Source organism: Fundulus heteroclitus, chromosome 22, assembly GCF_011125445.2.
Source record: "Fundulus heteroclitus isolate FHET01 chromosome 22, MU-UCD_Fhet_4.1, whole genome shotgun sequence".
Lineage (NCBI taxonomy): Eukaryota > Metazoa > Chordata > Actinopteri > Cyprinodontiformes > Fundulidae > Fundulus > Fundulus heteroclitus.
In genome coordinates, this window is record NC_046382.1 from 30,180,466 (window position 1) to 30,193,187 (window position 12,722).

Sequence of the window (12,722 nt, forward strand, 5' to 3'; positions counted from 1 at the left end):
CAAAGAATTCAGTTAAATAGATTCAGGCTACAATTTCTCAGAAGGCTACATATTATGCCTGGATCTAAATAAATTCAAAAGCAGAATTTGACATTTATCATCGGCATCTATCTGTCTGATGAGGGTATCGTGCCATTTTATCCTTTCTCTTCAGACACCCAGTGACCAGGACAATATTATTTCCAAGAGTACACAAACAGCTCATCCAGGAGTCCGCAAAAGAACACAGAACATCTTAGGCACTGCACCTGACTTGTTTCAGTTAAGTTCAGTAAAAGTAGATTTATTGTTAATTTTTGGAAGGTGTGCATCCTGGTAGGTTTCACGTAAAACTAACAATTCAGAAAAAGAACTATATACTCAATCAAATCTGGTGGTGGACTGAGGCCAACTTGCCATGGGAGATCCTACCAGGAGTAAGAATCTCTGGAAAACATAGTTCTCAGAATCATAGCAGATTCAAGAGAGGGGTGATACATGGTGGATATTTGACATACTCACTAATTATTAAATTCATAATGAAAACTATATTTTGTTTCTTTTATTCTGCAAGTTTGCCCTTACTCCGGAGCCTTAAATTAATTATGTTGTACCTCTGTGTCGGAATCTTTACATCTGACTTTGCAGTTGTGGCACTTGAATTTCTCTGTGAGGCAGAATAAAGCCTATTTCAATTCTATTCTATCCTATTTTTCTTGTATTTCATGTTTCAATCCTCGTAAAAAGTATTTGTATTTTTTTTTATGTTATTAATTACGATATGAAGACGGTTTTGAAATATTCTACTATCCAATACTCTGCTTTTTCATGATTGTCATGATTGGTAAAACTGCCAAAAGTAACATTTAAAATACCAGATTATGATTATCCATCATTTACTAAAGCAGAGATAGAAATCATTACTTTGCACAATTATTGGAGTTGAGGCTTTAATTAGCAACACAGTTCAATAACAGTCAATTTTAACCAGCTTCAGGATAAAAAGATGTTCGATATAGTGCAGCAGTTACTACAATTTCAAAGATTTGTCTCAGAAACATTGCTTACAGTAATCAATTACATAGAAAAAAATGTTAAAATGTGGCATTCGTTATTGTAGACCAGAATGTTTTTGGTCATTGGCATTAACAACTTGTTGGTATTTCTGGCTCTGTTCAAGTCTGGTTTTGCTTGTCTGTCTCACCCTCTGCTATTCATCCCTCACAATAAACCTTTAAAAGAAACGTAACTCTGTTTCTCGCTAAATATCGGGTTCACCGGCATCAGTCATTACAATTTAAAAATTCCCCTCCATGTATGTGAGGACAAAATACTCTAAACTGAATTCTGAACTTGATAGAAACCAGTTTAATGAATTAAAAAGACATAGTTATATTATCAAGCTTATTTGAACCTATTAATAATGAGTCCACAGCATTCTGTATAACTTTTAAACGTCTTAGAGAGGCTTTGTCTAGTCTGGTTTACAGGCATTACAATTGTCTAATTGAGAAATATATGTGCATGTGCATGTTTTTCAAGTAAAGCTGCCAGCATATTTCCAATGTTCCCTAACAGTAAGATGCAAAAGTGTAAGATGAATTTCACATGTGGGTCTAGGGAGAGTTCAGCATTCAAGTTTGTTGCCCAGTTTACAACTATAGATTTACTTGATTAACAACTGGAAACAAATCAGTGACCTATGTCAAAGTGAATATTTGGTGCATCTTCTTTTGTTTGCTTATGGATACACTTCTTTCATTAATTTTTATTGGTTTGAACAAATAAAGGAAAACAATATGTGATAGTGCTATAATGTTCATTTCTGTTTTGTTAGGAGATATCAGCCAGGCAGTTGCTTTGGTTTTAGTGAGGAAGTCGATCAGTTCAGTTTTATCAGGAAAGTGGTGAGGTTTAAACAGCATGTATGATTAAAGAAAATAAAATGGTAATGGCCCAAGTATTCACCCTTGGAAAACCCCTTAGGTTAATAAAGCTTTCATGGAGAAGGACTCACTGGGTTTGTTTTTAAAAGTGAAACATCTATGCGATAGGTAGGAAGAAAACCAGACTTGAACAGAGCCAGAAATACCAACAAGTTGTTAATGCCAATGACCAAAAACATTCTGGTCTACAATAACGAATGCCACATTTTAACATTTTTTTCTATGTAGTTGATTACTGTAAGCAATGTTTCTGAGACAAATCTTTGAAATTGTAGTAACTGCTGCACTATATCGAACATCTTTTTATCCTGAAGCTGGTTAAAATTGACTGTTATTGAACTGTGTTGCTAATTAAAGCCTCAACTCCAATAATTGTGCAAAGTAATGATTTCTATCTCTGCTTTAGTAAATGATGGATAATCATAATCTGGTATTTTAAATGTTACTTTTGGCAGTTTTACCAATCATGACAATCATGAAAAAGCAGAGTATTGGATAGTAGAATATTTCAAAACCGTCTTCATATCGTAATTAATAACATAAAAAAAATACAAATACTTTTTACGAGGATTGAAACATGAAATACAAGAAAAATAGGATAGAATAGAATTGAAATAGGCTTTATTCTGCCTCACAGAGAAATTCAAGTGCCACAACTGCAAAGTCAGATGTAAAGATTCCGACACAGAGGTACAACATAATTAATTTAAGGCTCCGGAGTAAGGGCAAACTTGCAGAATAAAAGAAACAAAATATAGTTTTCATTATGAATTTAATAATTAGTGAGTATGTCAAATATCCACCATGTATCACCCCTCTCTTGAATCTGCTATGATTCTGAGAACTATGTTTTCCAGAGATTCTTACTCCTGGTAGGATCTCCCATGGCAAGTTGGCCTCAGTCCACCACCAGATTTGATTGAGTATATAGTTCTTTTTCTGAATTGTTAGTTTTACGTGAAACCTACCAGGATGCACACCTTCCAAAAATTAACAATAAATCTACTTTTACTGAACTTAACTGAAACAAGTCAGGTGCAGTGCCTAAGATGTTCTGTGTTCTTTTGCGGACTCCTGGATGAGCTGTTTGTGTACTCTTGGAAATAATATTGTCCTGGTCACTGGGTGTCTGAAGAGAAAGGATAAAATGGCACGATACCCTCATCAGACAGATAGATGCCGATGATAAATGTCAAATTCTGCTTTTGAATTTATTTAGATCCAGGCATAATATGTAGCCTTCTGAGAAATTGTAGCCTGAATCTATTTAACTGAATTCTTTGGGCTACAGGTCTGACATTAAATAGACCTTGGCGTGAGTATTAAAATTAGCCTCAGCTTACAAAAAATGTGAATAATAACATCTATTCATTCAATTACTTTTTCATAATAGGCTGGTTTGGATAGCTTTATACCCCTTAATAAATACAATAATTTAAAAGGCTTCTGGATACATTCAGCTCATTTGTCAGATCTTATACATTTGTTTCAGTTTTTTAAAAAAAAATATAGCCAAAACAGAAAAGCAGAAACACAAAATAATCCTCTCACATAAAGGTGAGCTTTTAATTTCATAGTTAAGACCGTCTTGAATGTCTGGGTAATATTGGTAACCTTACAAGCATATTTCCCATTTTTCCTCATTACCTAATATGTTATCCACTGTCATTAGATTTCTTGTGAACGCATCTTTTTCTGTATACTGTGTAATTGTTTAAATTCTACCTTTATTCCGCTCTCAGCAAATTTTTCATGGGATTTAAAATGTGTACCTTGTCTTTTTACAAGCAAAAACTGCCTTTGTGCCAAATAAGGAACAACGAGACGTTGTGTTTGAGTGATAGCGATAGATAAAAAGGTCTGACCAGTAACCAACGTGTGGATGGGGTGTGAAAACTTTCCAGTGCACCGTCAGGTTCTGACTTGATGTCAGAACTTTTGCTCTATGGTTTTCTAACACGCCTAACTTAATCAAACATCAATTAAAGCTCACACAGATAAACAAAAAAATTAAATACTCTACACTAAATGATGAGAGTATATATAAATGATTTAAGTGTAGTTTAAAAAGCTCTTTGAGTAATTTAATTGTAGATTTGATAATGTATTGATTATATTTTATATAAAATTTCACGTAAAGTAAAAGCTATATAAAAAAGATGTGTAAAATAGTTTTTTGTCACTGTTGTAAAATCTCACTATACCAGATTCATTATGTGACTCAATTCTGATCTCAGTTTCAAATGAACAATCCTTTAGAATTTTAGCACATAGTCTCATGCAACTAGGTCCTCCAAATGCAAACAGTTAACACTATAAAATAAATAACTTGAGTGACAATCGTAAATGTTGCTCGTAAACAAAGCAGCATGTTTTTAACCATTGAAATTAGACACCTGATAAACTTCATACTATCCATCCTCTTTACCAAAGACAGATTCAAAAACTAGCAATAAACTATTTTTCTACAAGAGAACCCCCAAAGGAGTAATAACTGGTGGGTTTTTATGGCATATTTGCCATAAAGTGACACACACACACATCTTAGGGCATCAAATATAGTTACTATCCACACTCGTATTGTATTTTGGGTTCTTAATGCTAATTATGGACTTATTTTTCAGAGTGGACAGATAATACAATATCTGGAAAGTAAAAAAAATAAAAAATAAAATAAGAAAGCACTACTACATACAATACAATTTTACTAACACTATCAATATGGCATAAGCAGAGATACAAAAGCATCACAGAAACACTGATCCACAAATGGTTTCTACGTTAAAGACGGTAATGGCGTCACAGCTAAACAGAATACCAGGGTAGATGTACCTACTATGAAGAGAAAAAACAAAACAGAGAGAACGTAAAGTTGAAATAACAACAAATAACGTAAAAATAAAAAGGACCCAAAAGGGTGTAAGTGTTGATTTTGCAAAATAGGAGTAGAAGAGTTAATTAGTCAATTAAAACTGTTTACATATTTTTAAATAGTTGTTACGGTTTGGTTTCACCTATACAGGGACAACATATCCTGGTATTTTCCAGTCAGAAGTTTACATACACTGGTCGTGGAGATGAATTTTGGAAGAAAAAAAATTAAGACAAGCAATTTGGTGAAAAGCTGTGAATTCATTGTGGGGGTTTGTCGCTCTAGACAGGGTCAAAACTTATACAGGCTAAACCTCTCCGCAGGTTCAACTACATTTTTTAACCAATGGTGCTGGTTCTAGGTGTGTTTGGAAACTAAATGAAAAATATCACTGAAGAAAGTTTAGCATCTATCCACCACAAAATTCCCCCCTTAGTTCAGGGTTCACCTCATGTAGCTTTAGAGGATTTGTAGCACTGGTTTGGCTGTTAGAGAGTCTGTTGTTCTGCGGTTGCCACTGATTTCCAAACAAAATCCAACAATTTTGTGCTTGTCAGCAATTTTGTCAAATAAAAGAGAAAGTTTAGACAATTACTGGCATTATTCAACAAGAAAAAAAGCCACTTCCAAACCGACTGATTTAACCTAAGTCTAGATTGGTCTGTTAGTACAAACAGACCGTGGTTTGTGTGAAGAAAAAAAAAAATCGGCAGTGCAAATGTTGGCTCTACTGATTACACGCCAACAGGTATTGCTGACAGCAACCTCTGCATTTTTACTGTGCTGCAGACCGGCCTGTACCCTGCATGGATTTCTGTTGCTGCTTGCAGCCGCCTGATGATCAGCAGCCTTTATATCCACCAAATAATGGATCAATGTTTATAACCGTAAAACCAAAAGCTACTGACTGGATATTTCTGCCATCACAATTAAAAATCATGTTCTTCTTACTTTGGTTACCTAACTTTTACTTGTCTGGTACAACGCTATACTGTTCTGCTGTTTTTAATGATGAAAATCAATATTTTGGTAAAAATCCCCGCCGGCACAGTTAACCGCAAACACCCCTCAACCCACCAAAACACCTACTGCAAAGATTAGCCCAAGTTCTGGGGAAACCCTGAGTTCTATAAAATGAACCATGGGGGAGAGGCGAAATCAAAGCATCTAGTTTTTTAGTTTAAAGATGGAGGCGACAAAGTGGAGCAGAATGAGCAGGTTCCAGTGAAAAACCTGCAGAGTCTTATCAGAGCAATATATTGAGAGCAAAGTTTGGTTTTGGTTCTGTTCTGTGGAGAAAGTCTTTGCAGTTTTTGTTAATTTGTGTAACAAAATATGTTTAAAATATTACATTATTCTGCAAATGAACTTGTTTTTATTTTTCAATTGTTATCTGACTAGGCCTTATGTATTAATAATTGCAGTTTGTTTTCTTTTTCCTTTGCTGTACTAACTTAACTTTAAATTGAGCTTTGTTCCATTTTAATCAGTATTGTCTAAAGTCAGCTGTCACCTGAATCTCCCCACTTTGGGACGGTACAGCTATTTCTATTGTGTTAAAACTGTGTCAGAATGATATGAAAAAGGTAGTATTTATCATACCTTAATTTAAACTAGATGTGTACCTTGTTTGATAAATGTGTCATTATCATTATATTATCATTTGTCGACTAAAAAAACCCTAGTTTAACATTGTCCCTGCAGTACACTAGTAGGATCTGTTTTATATAAATAGAATAAAATCTATTCTATTCTAAAAAAGAAAAACTCCAGAATGTAATGTACAGGTGTAACTTGATACTTTTTTGTGACTATTTTCACTACAGATGCATTTGCACTGCATTTGCAAGTCCACCAGAAAGGGCTGAACTTTTAACATTTTGATCCTAGAACTTTTTTAGTTGAAGATTTAGCCTTTTTATTCAGAGTGAAATATTCACCGATTTAGCTTTTTTTTTCATTTCTATTACTCATAGAATTAGCTTAAGTAATTATGTTAAGAATCAGCAGAATTTGTACATTTTTAACAATTACACAATTAATTGTCTGAACAATCATTAGTTTATAAGAGCCATAGTTAGGACATGTACAGGTGACAGGACAAATATTAGTACAATCTGTAGAGAGATGGCTGCCTTCAGAGTTGGTAAAAACAAAAACAACAACTATATTTTAACTAAGAGAGTTGTAGGATAAGAAAGGCGTGACTTCTACCAGCGTAATGACTTTTACTGACCGTTTTGATTTTTACTGAGCTGCGGTGGTCAGTGGCTTATTGAGATAAGGGGGAGGTTTCCTGTTCGGCTCCCTAGTTAACCAGGAAGTATGATGTCTACGCTGACCAGTCAGTCTGTTGATTAAGATAACAGAGAGGCTCGGTGTTTTTGTTTATTAACTAACAATGAAAGGATGTCATGCTTGTTGAAAGTGACGGTTTTGCTGTTAGATGTATGAAATGATAAGATAATGCCCTGCACGAATTTGCTGACTGCAAGTCAGCAAAGATCGATATTGTCCCCCTTCCTGCAGTGCCACACGTGTTTGACACAACTCCTCCCCTCCTCAACAGAACTCGTGAAATTTAGGTCGTGACCCAAAAACCTGTGGTCAGTAAGACGCTGTCCACCGTAGTATGAGGACGCTCCAAACCTTTAGTTTGGAGGGAGGACTGACTTGAGCTTTATAGCAGGATTAAAGATTAAGGATTCTCTATTTCAGCGCAATCACAACGGTGCGGGACGGAGGTTTTTTCCACGTAGAGTGTGGCTGGTCTGCTGCTGAGCGTTAGATTGAGTGCGTATAAGATACATTAATTGCGTGTGTACAACCGAAATAAATAGATATAATTATAAAGTGAATTGTATTATAATTAATATCATCATTTAATATGGGTGGTATGCTGCTGCTAAGCATCAGATTGAGCGTGTATAAAAATTAAATAACTGAATGTGGATAAAAATTAAATCATTGGATGTGTATAAGATAAATTAAATAACTGGATGTGGATAAACTGAATTAAGTAGCTGGATGTGTATTAAAGGAATCATTAGACATACTTAAATAATCACGATAATAAAGTTAATAACTATATTAATAATAATATCGTATTAATGACAATAATATAATATGGGTAAGGCAGGAAATCAAAGGGAGGCCGGATATCAAGAGGGGCCAGAAATCGAGGGAGGCCGGAAGTCAAGGGAGGCCGGAAATGGGGAGGGGGGACCGGAAATCAAAGGGGAGACCGGAAATCAAAGGAGACCGGAAATGATTAGGGTCATTAATCACCCGTCAATTAAAAAGTGACAGCAGGTATATTGTTATGTTTTTTTTTACATTAGAAGAAGCTAATGCTAGCTGCTAACCGCTAAACAACAGCTATCGGTCAGTCTGTGTTACATCTTCAGACAAAAGATACTGCACGAACATACACGGCGCGTGTGTGCTGCACTGCATGTTTAAGGGGAAAGCTGTTTTAGTTCAGGATAAATTACTTAAATTTGAACTTTTACATGGCAGTGGAAGAATATTCTATCCCTCTGTGCCCAGGAAGCAGCGTCTTAAAAGAAACAGTGTGAGTGTGGGCAGCCAGTAGAAACAAGCAACCAGCTCTATGAAAATAAACAAGCTCAAAACAAGCCCAACAGGCGGACCACCACACTGTACAGAGTACTACAGAGGCTGCTTGTAAACAGTGTAAATGAATAAGTCCAAAGTTGCTTATAATATGCAGATATGGCAACACTGCTGGAAGCCTGGAACAGAGTGCAGAACTGTTACTGGAGGTTCATTTTCCCTCTGTTGTCAGACTTACAAATAAATCATGAGATATCATTGTAACATCAATAATACCAATATGGTTATATTTAATGTGCACTATTTCTGAATTGAAAAGCATGAATAAAAATGTTTTCATCATTAGAGAGTTTTTCCTATCCTACATATGCTGGTTAAATGTTAGGCAGGCAGTAAGTGCCGACTGATGTTTTGTACTGAAGTGTTGGAAAAATAAGACTCCTATCTCCGAGTCCAATCTTCTTCTACCTCATGTGGTGCTGGTAACGGACCCAGAAAGCTTGGTTACACCCCTAATTAAAGGGTGGGAGTCACACAGCAGCGGGCTGTTTACCGAAAGGAAACGAGGCAGATACCATTGTCTCTATTTTTGAGCAATGGGAGACAAAAATAGTAAGACCACAGCATAATGGGAAAAGCAAAGGTAAGAAGAAAACAGTACAGCTATTAACAGCTATTCATTTTTTCATGAAGTCATGACTGCTTCTGTTGTGGAGAAGTCTGTGAGGATGTGTAGTGGGAGCCAGGACAGTGACCTGTGTGAATGTTGTTATATCAAAACCCAATAAAGAGGAAGCTAACCAGTCTGCAAACAGTTTCTAAACTTAGCGTAACCAAGAATGCGATGAATGAAAAGTTAGCACTGCAATTATCTGTTTGCAGATTAGCGCGACTGTGCCCACCACTGCTGGATTACATGTCTATGTTAACCTGGCAGTTCCTATCTGTCTACCTGCCTGCAATCCTGTTCTCAACTCTGGACTCTGGAGCAGCTTGAGTCATATCAGATAAATAATCCACCTACAGGGTATATTTCAGATGCACACAGACTAGCAATACTCCTGAAATCTCTTGTCCCCAAGCCCAGAAAGACTCCGTACCAAATATTAATCTGAAATACATACCTTCAGCGGGAAAATCTTGCACTTATCTATACTTGGATACCTCCCGTGAAAAAGGATTAAAACTAAGGTCAAGATTATGCTTATTTATTATTCACTATCCTCTGTAAATAAATGTAATTTTGCATTTTTATCTTTATATATTTTGTGTTTTTTTTTGTATGGGGCTGACACTTTAGCCTATTCCTGATTAATAAAATGCACCAGGTTAGTCAGATTGAATGGATTGGATCTCCAAACATGAGTTTTCAATTCTTGCCACAGATTCTAATTTTGACTGGGCCATTCAGACACATGAATATGCTGTGATTTAAGCCCTCCCAATGTTTAATGTAAGCTTGGTCAATGCCGTGCTTAAAACCCATTTTGAGAACCTTATATTATTTAAAATTACCTCCATAATTATGCACTTTTGGACAAAATGTAACAAAAAAAACCACTTAGAATTTATACTTTTGCAAGGCACTGAAGATTTGTATTTTAGTATGTAGTCAAGTGTAAAATCTCTTGGTGTACGAAAGGCCTATGCAAATGTGAGTACACGCAATGACTTAGACTTTCCTTTTTTACCCTGAAAAAAAAAAAAGCGAGATTCTTACATCTCTTACTGGCACAGAAAACTGAACTCGCCTCTGAGCCATGAACTCAGGCTTGCATCAGCTGATTATCATGTGCTGTTTTATCTTTCCTTCACTACAGTCCGCTTTCTCAGAAAACATATTTTACCTGCCCCAGCAGAAGGAGGGAACGGAAGATACTGAAAAGAATTCAACCCCTTAGAATGCTTCAGTTTCAGCTTCACGGTGCTCCACGTGCTGAGAAAGTGATATTCTTACAACCATCATGATCATTTGGCATCGCATCATATGTGTTTGCTCGGTCTATGAAAGGTGGTAAATGTGTGCTGTGGAAATCTTTGTCAGTAATTATGCTGTATGATGCTTGGCTGCCAGATGTGTCCTCTAAAGGTGACAGTGATGACTTTCTCAATTTCTTTGTGATGAAAGTCAATAATGTCAGAGGAAGCATTTGTCCATCAATATGTCATAACTTTGTTTCTGGCCGTCCATTTTTTTCAGTCTCTGAATGTTTTTGGCCCAGTGACTCTAGATGACATCTCAGTTTTACTCGATGAAATGAAAATTTCTACCTGTCCAAATGACATTCTCCCTGTCACGCTCTTTCAAAAGGTTTTCCCTGGTATCGGCCCTTGTATTGTAAATTAATTGTTAGCAATACAATGTACAGTTACAATACCTCACTTTCAACAGGTGTGGTTCCAAATTCCTGTTGTTGAGCCATTATTTAAAAAAAGTGCTATTTGAATCCTACAATATGTCACGCTGAAAGGAGCTCTATAGACCAAGTGCACAGCTACTCATTCCATTAAGCACAACACAAATCAGAACCTAAAGCCAAAGCTGTAAGCTTGACTTCTTTATAAAAGTGGCTTTGATTTCTTGAATGACATAAAACGTGCAGAAAAAGAATTCGACGGGAAAAGTGTTGTAAAGTGTATAAAGTGACTCAAATATTAAATGTTAGTGTGCAATTAAAAGAAATTCTGATTGGTTAGGTCTCCTGATAATAGCGTTGCAAGACCTCTATAATGAACTCTTTAGCTCTGGGCAGGTCACTAGGAGGCTGAGACTAATGCTTCTATTTTCACACAGCAAAAAGAGTATTTATTATTTTCTCATTAACTGATTAATTGAGTTGGCATGTTTAGTTTCAGATAAATAATCTGCTGAGTAATTGTAAACTGGAATTGAATTTGAGGGAAGTTTCTTTAATGTGTATCATATTAAAAATCAGGAAAAACATCCAAATCAGATTTATGCTAAGATATGTCCTCAATTCACTAAAGATGTATATTGCAAATACACACACACATTAAAGCAGCACCAGATATGTGTAGAAAGTGTCCACTGAGCCAATACAAAGTTTCTTATTTTCAATTCATATGAGCAATTCATGCTCATGTGAGATTAACAGTTTGCTCTGTATTGTGAAAAACCTGCTTAGTAGCTCGTCACGGATCACTTCATGCAGTTCCTTGTTGAAAAAATTAATATATATATATATATATATATATATATATATATATATATATATATATATATATATATATATATATATTCATTTATATATCAACATTTTTCACATATCTTTTTTGAAGCATTCCTGCTTGCTCAGTCATATTCACAATTTATACAGTCATACACTATTCGCACATAGACCCTTCGACAGCAAAAAATAGTTTTTCTTTTTTCTTTTGGTGGCTTCCGGGCGGGTGGTAGTGCAAGTCTGTCAACTCGTCCGAAGCCGAAGGTGCAGAGCTGCGCAGCAGAGATAGCACAGCCCAAACAAACACATCCACAGCCACATGACTGCATACATTTCAATCCCACGTCGTGAATGACCTCAGCTTTGCTTGTGTCTGAACTTCTCTGGCGATAAAGAAGAATGGAGGGAAGGAGGACTTAAGAAAACCTCTGTTACTCTGAATTCATTTGACATATGTTTCTGTTACAGTTGGACACATTGAAATATACAACATGAATAAGACATTTTTGCTTAATTTTTGGGGTATTTGTTACACCCCATTTGAAGGGGTTAGAACAATCCCAGTCAGGATACTTTTTTAGAATTACAAAGTCATGTTAAAGGATACTAATGCTACAGAAAACACTATTATAAAGGATATGGAGAGGTGAAAATTGACCGTAGCTGGATTTTTCAACATACATTGTATTAAACTTTTTGAATATTTCAGTGTGTCTTTCCTCTATAGAAGAACACTGACTGTTACATAGTAAAGTCTCTCTTGTGTTTCCCAATATCAAAAGCAAATATTCATGGATAAGTCTGCTAATTTCCTTACATTTCACCATTATAGAAAAATTTAACGAATAGATCCAGGCAATACAGCCGCTACTCATGAATTGGCTGCAAAAAGTTTCAGGTTTTGGTTTCAGTCTAAAATAATTAAAGTTTTCTTTGTGAATATTATTCTAAATTGAGCTGTCTGTCGAAAAGGCGACGGAAAAAAAACTAGATGTGTACATCAATTAATTACGGTACCTGAGTCACATTTCCTGTTTTTGATTAATATAAACCACAATGCAGTACCATCCACACATAAACTCATCTACTGGTTCAAAAAGCATGCCACCCAACAAACAGATGTGTATGATACAACCTAATAGAGCCACTGAGACCCTGCAC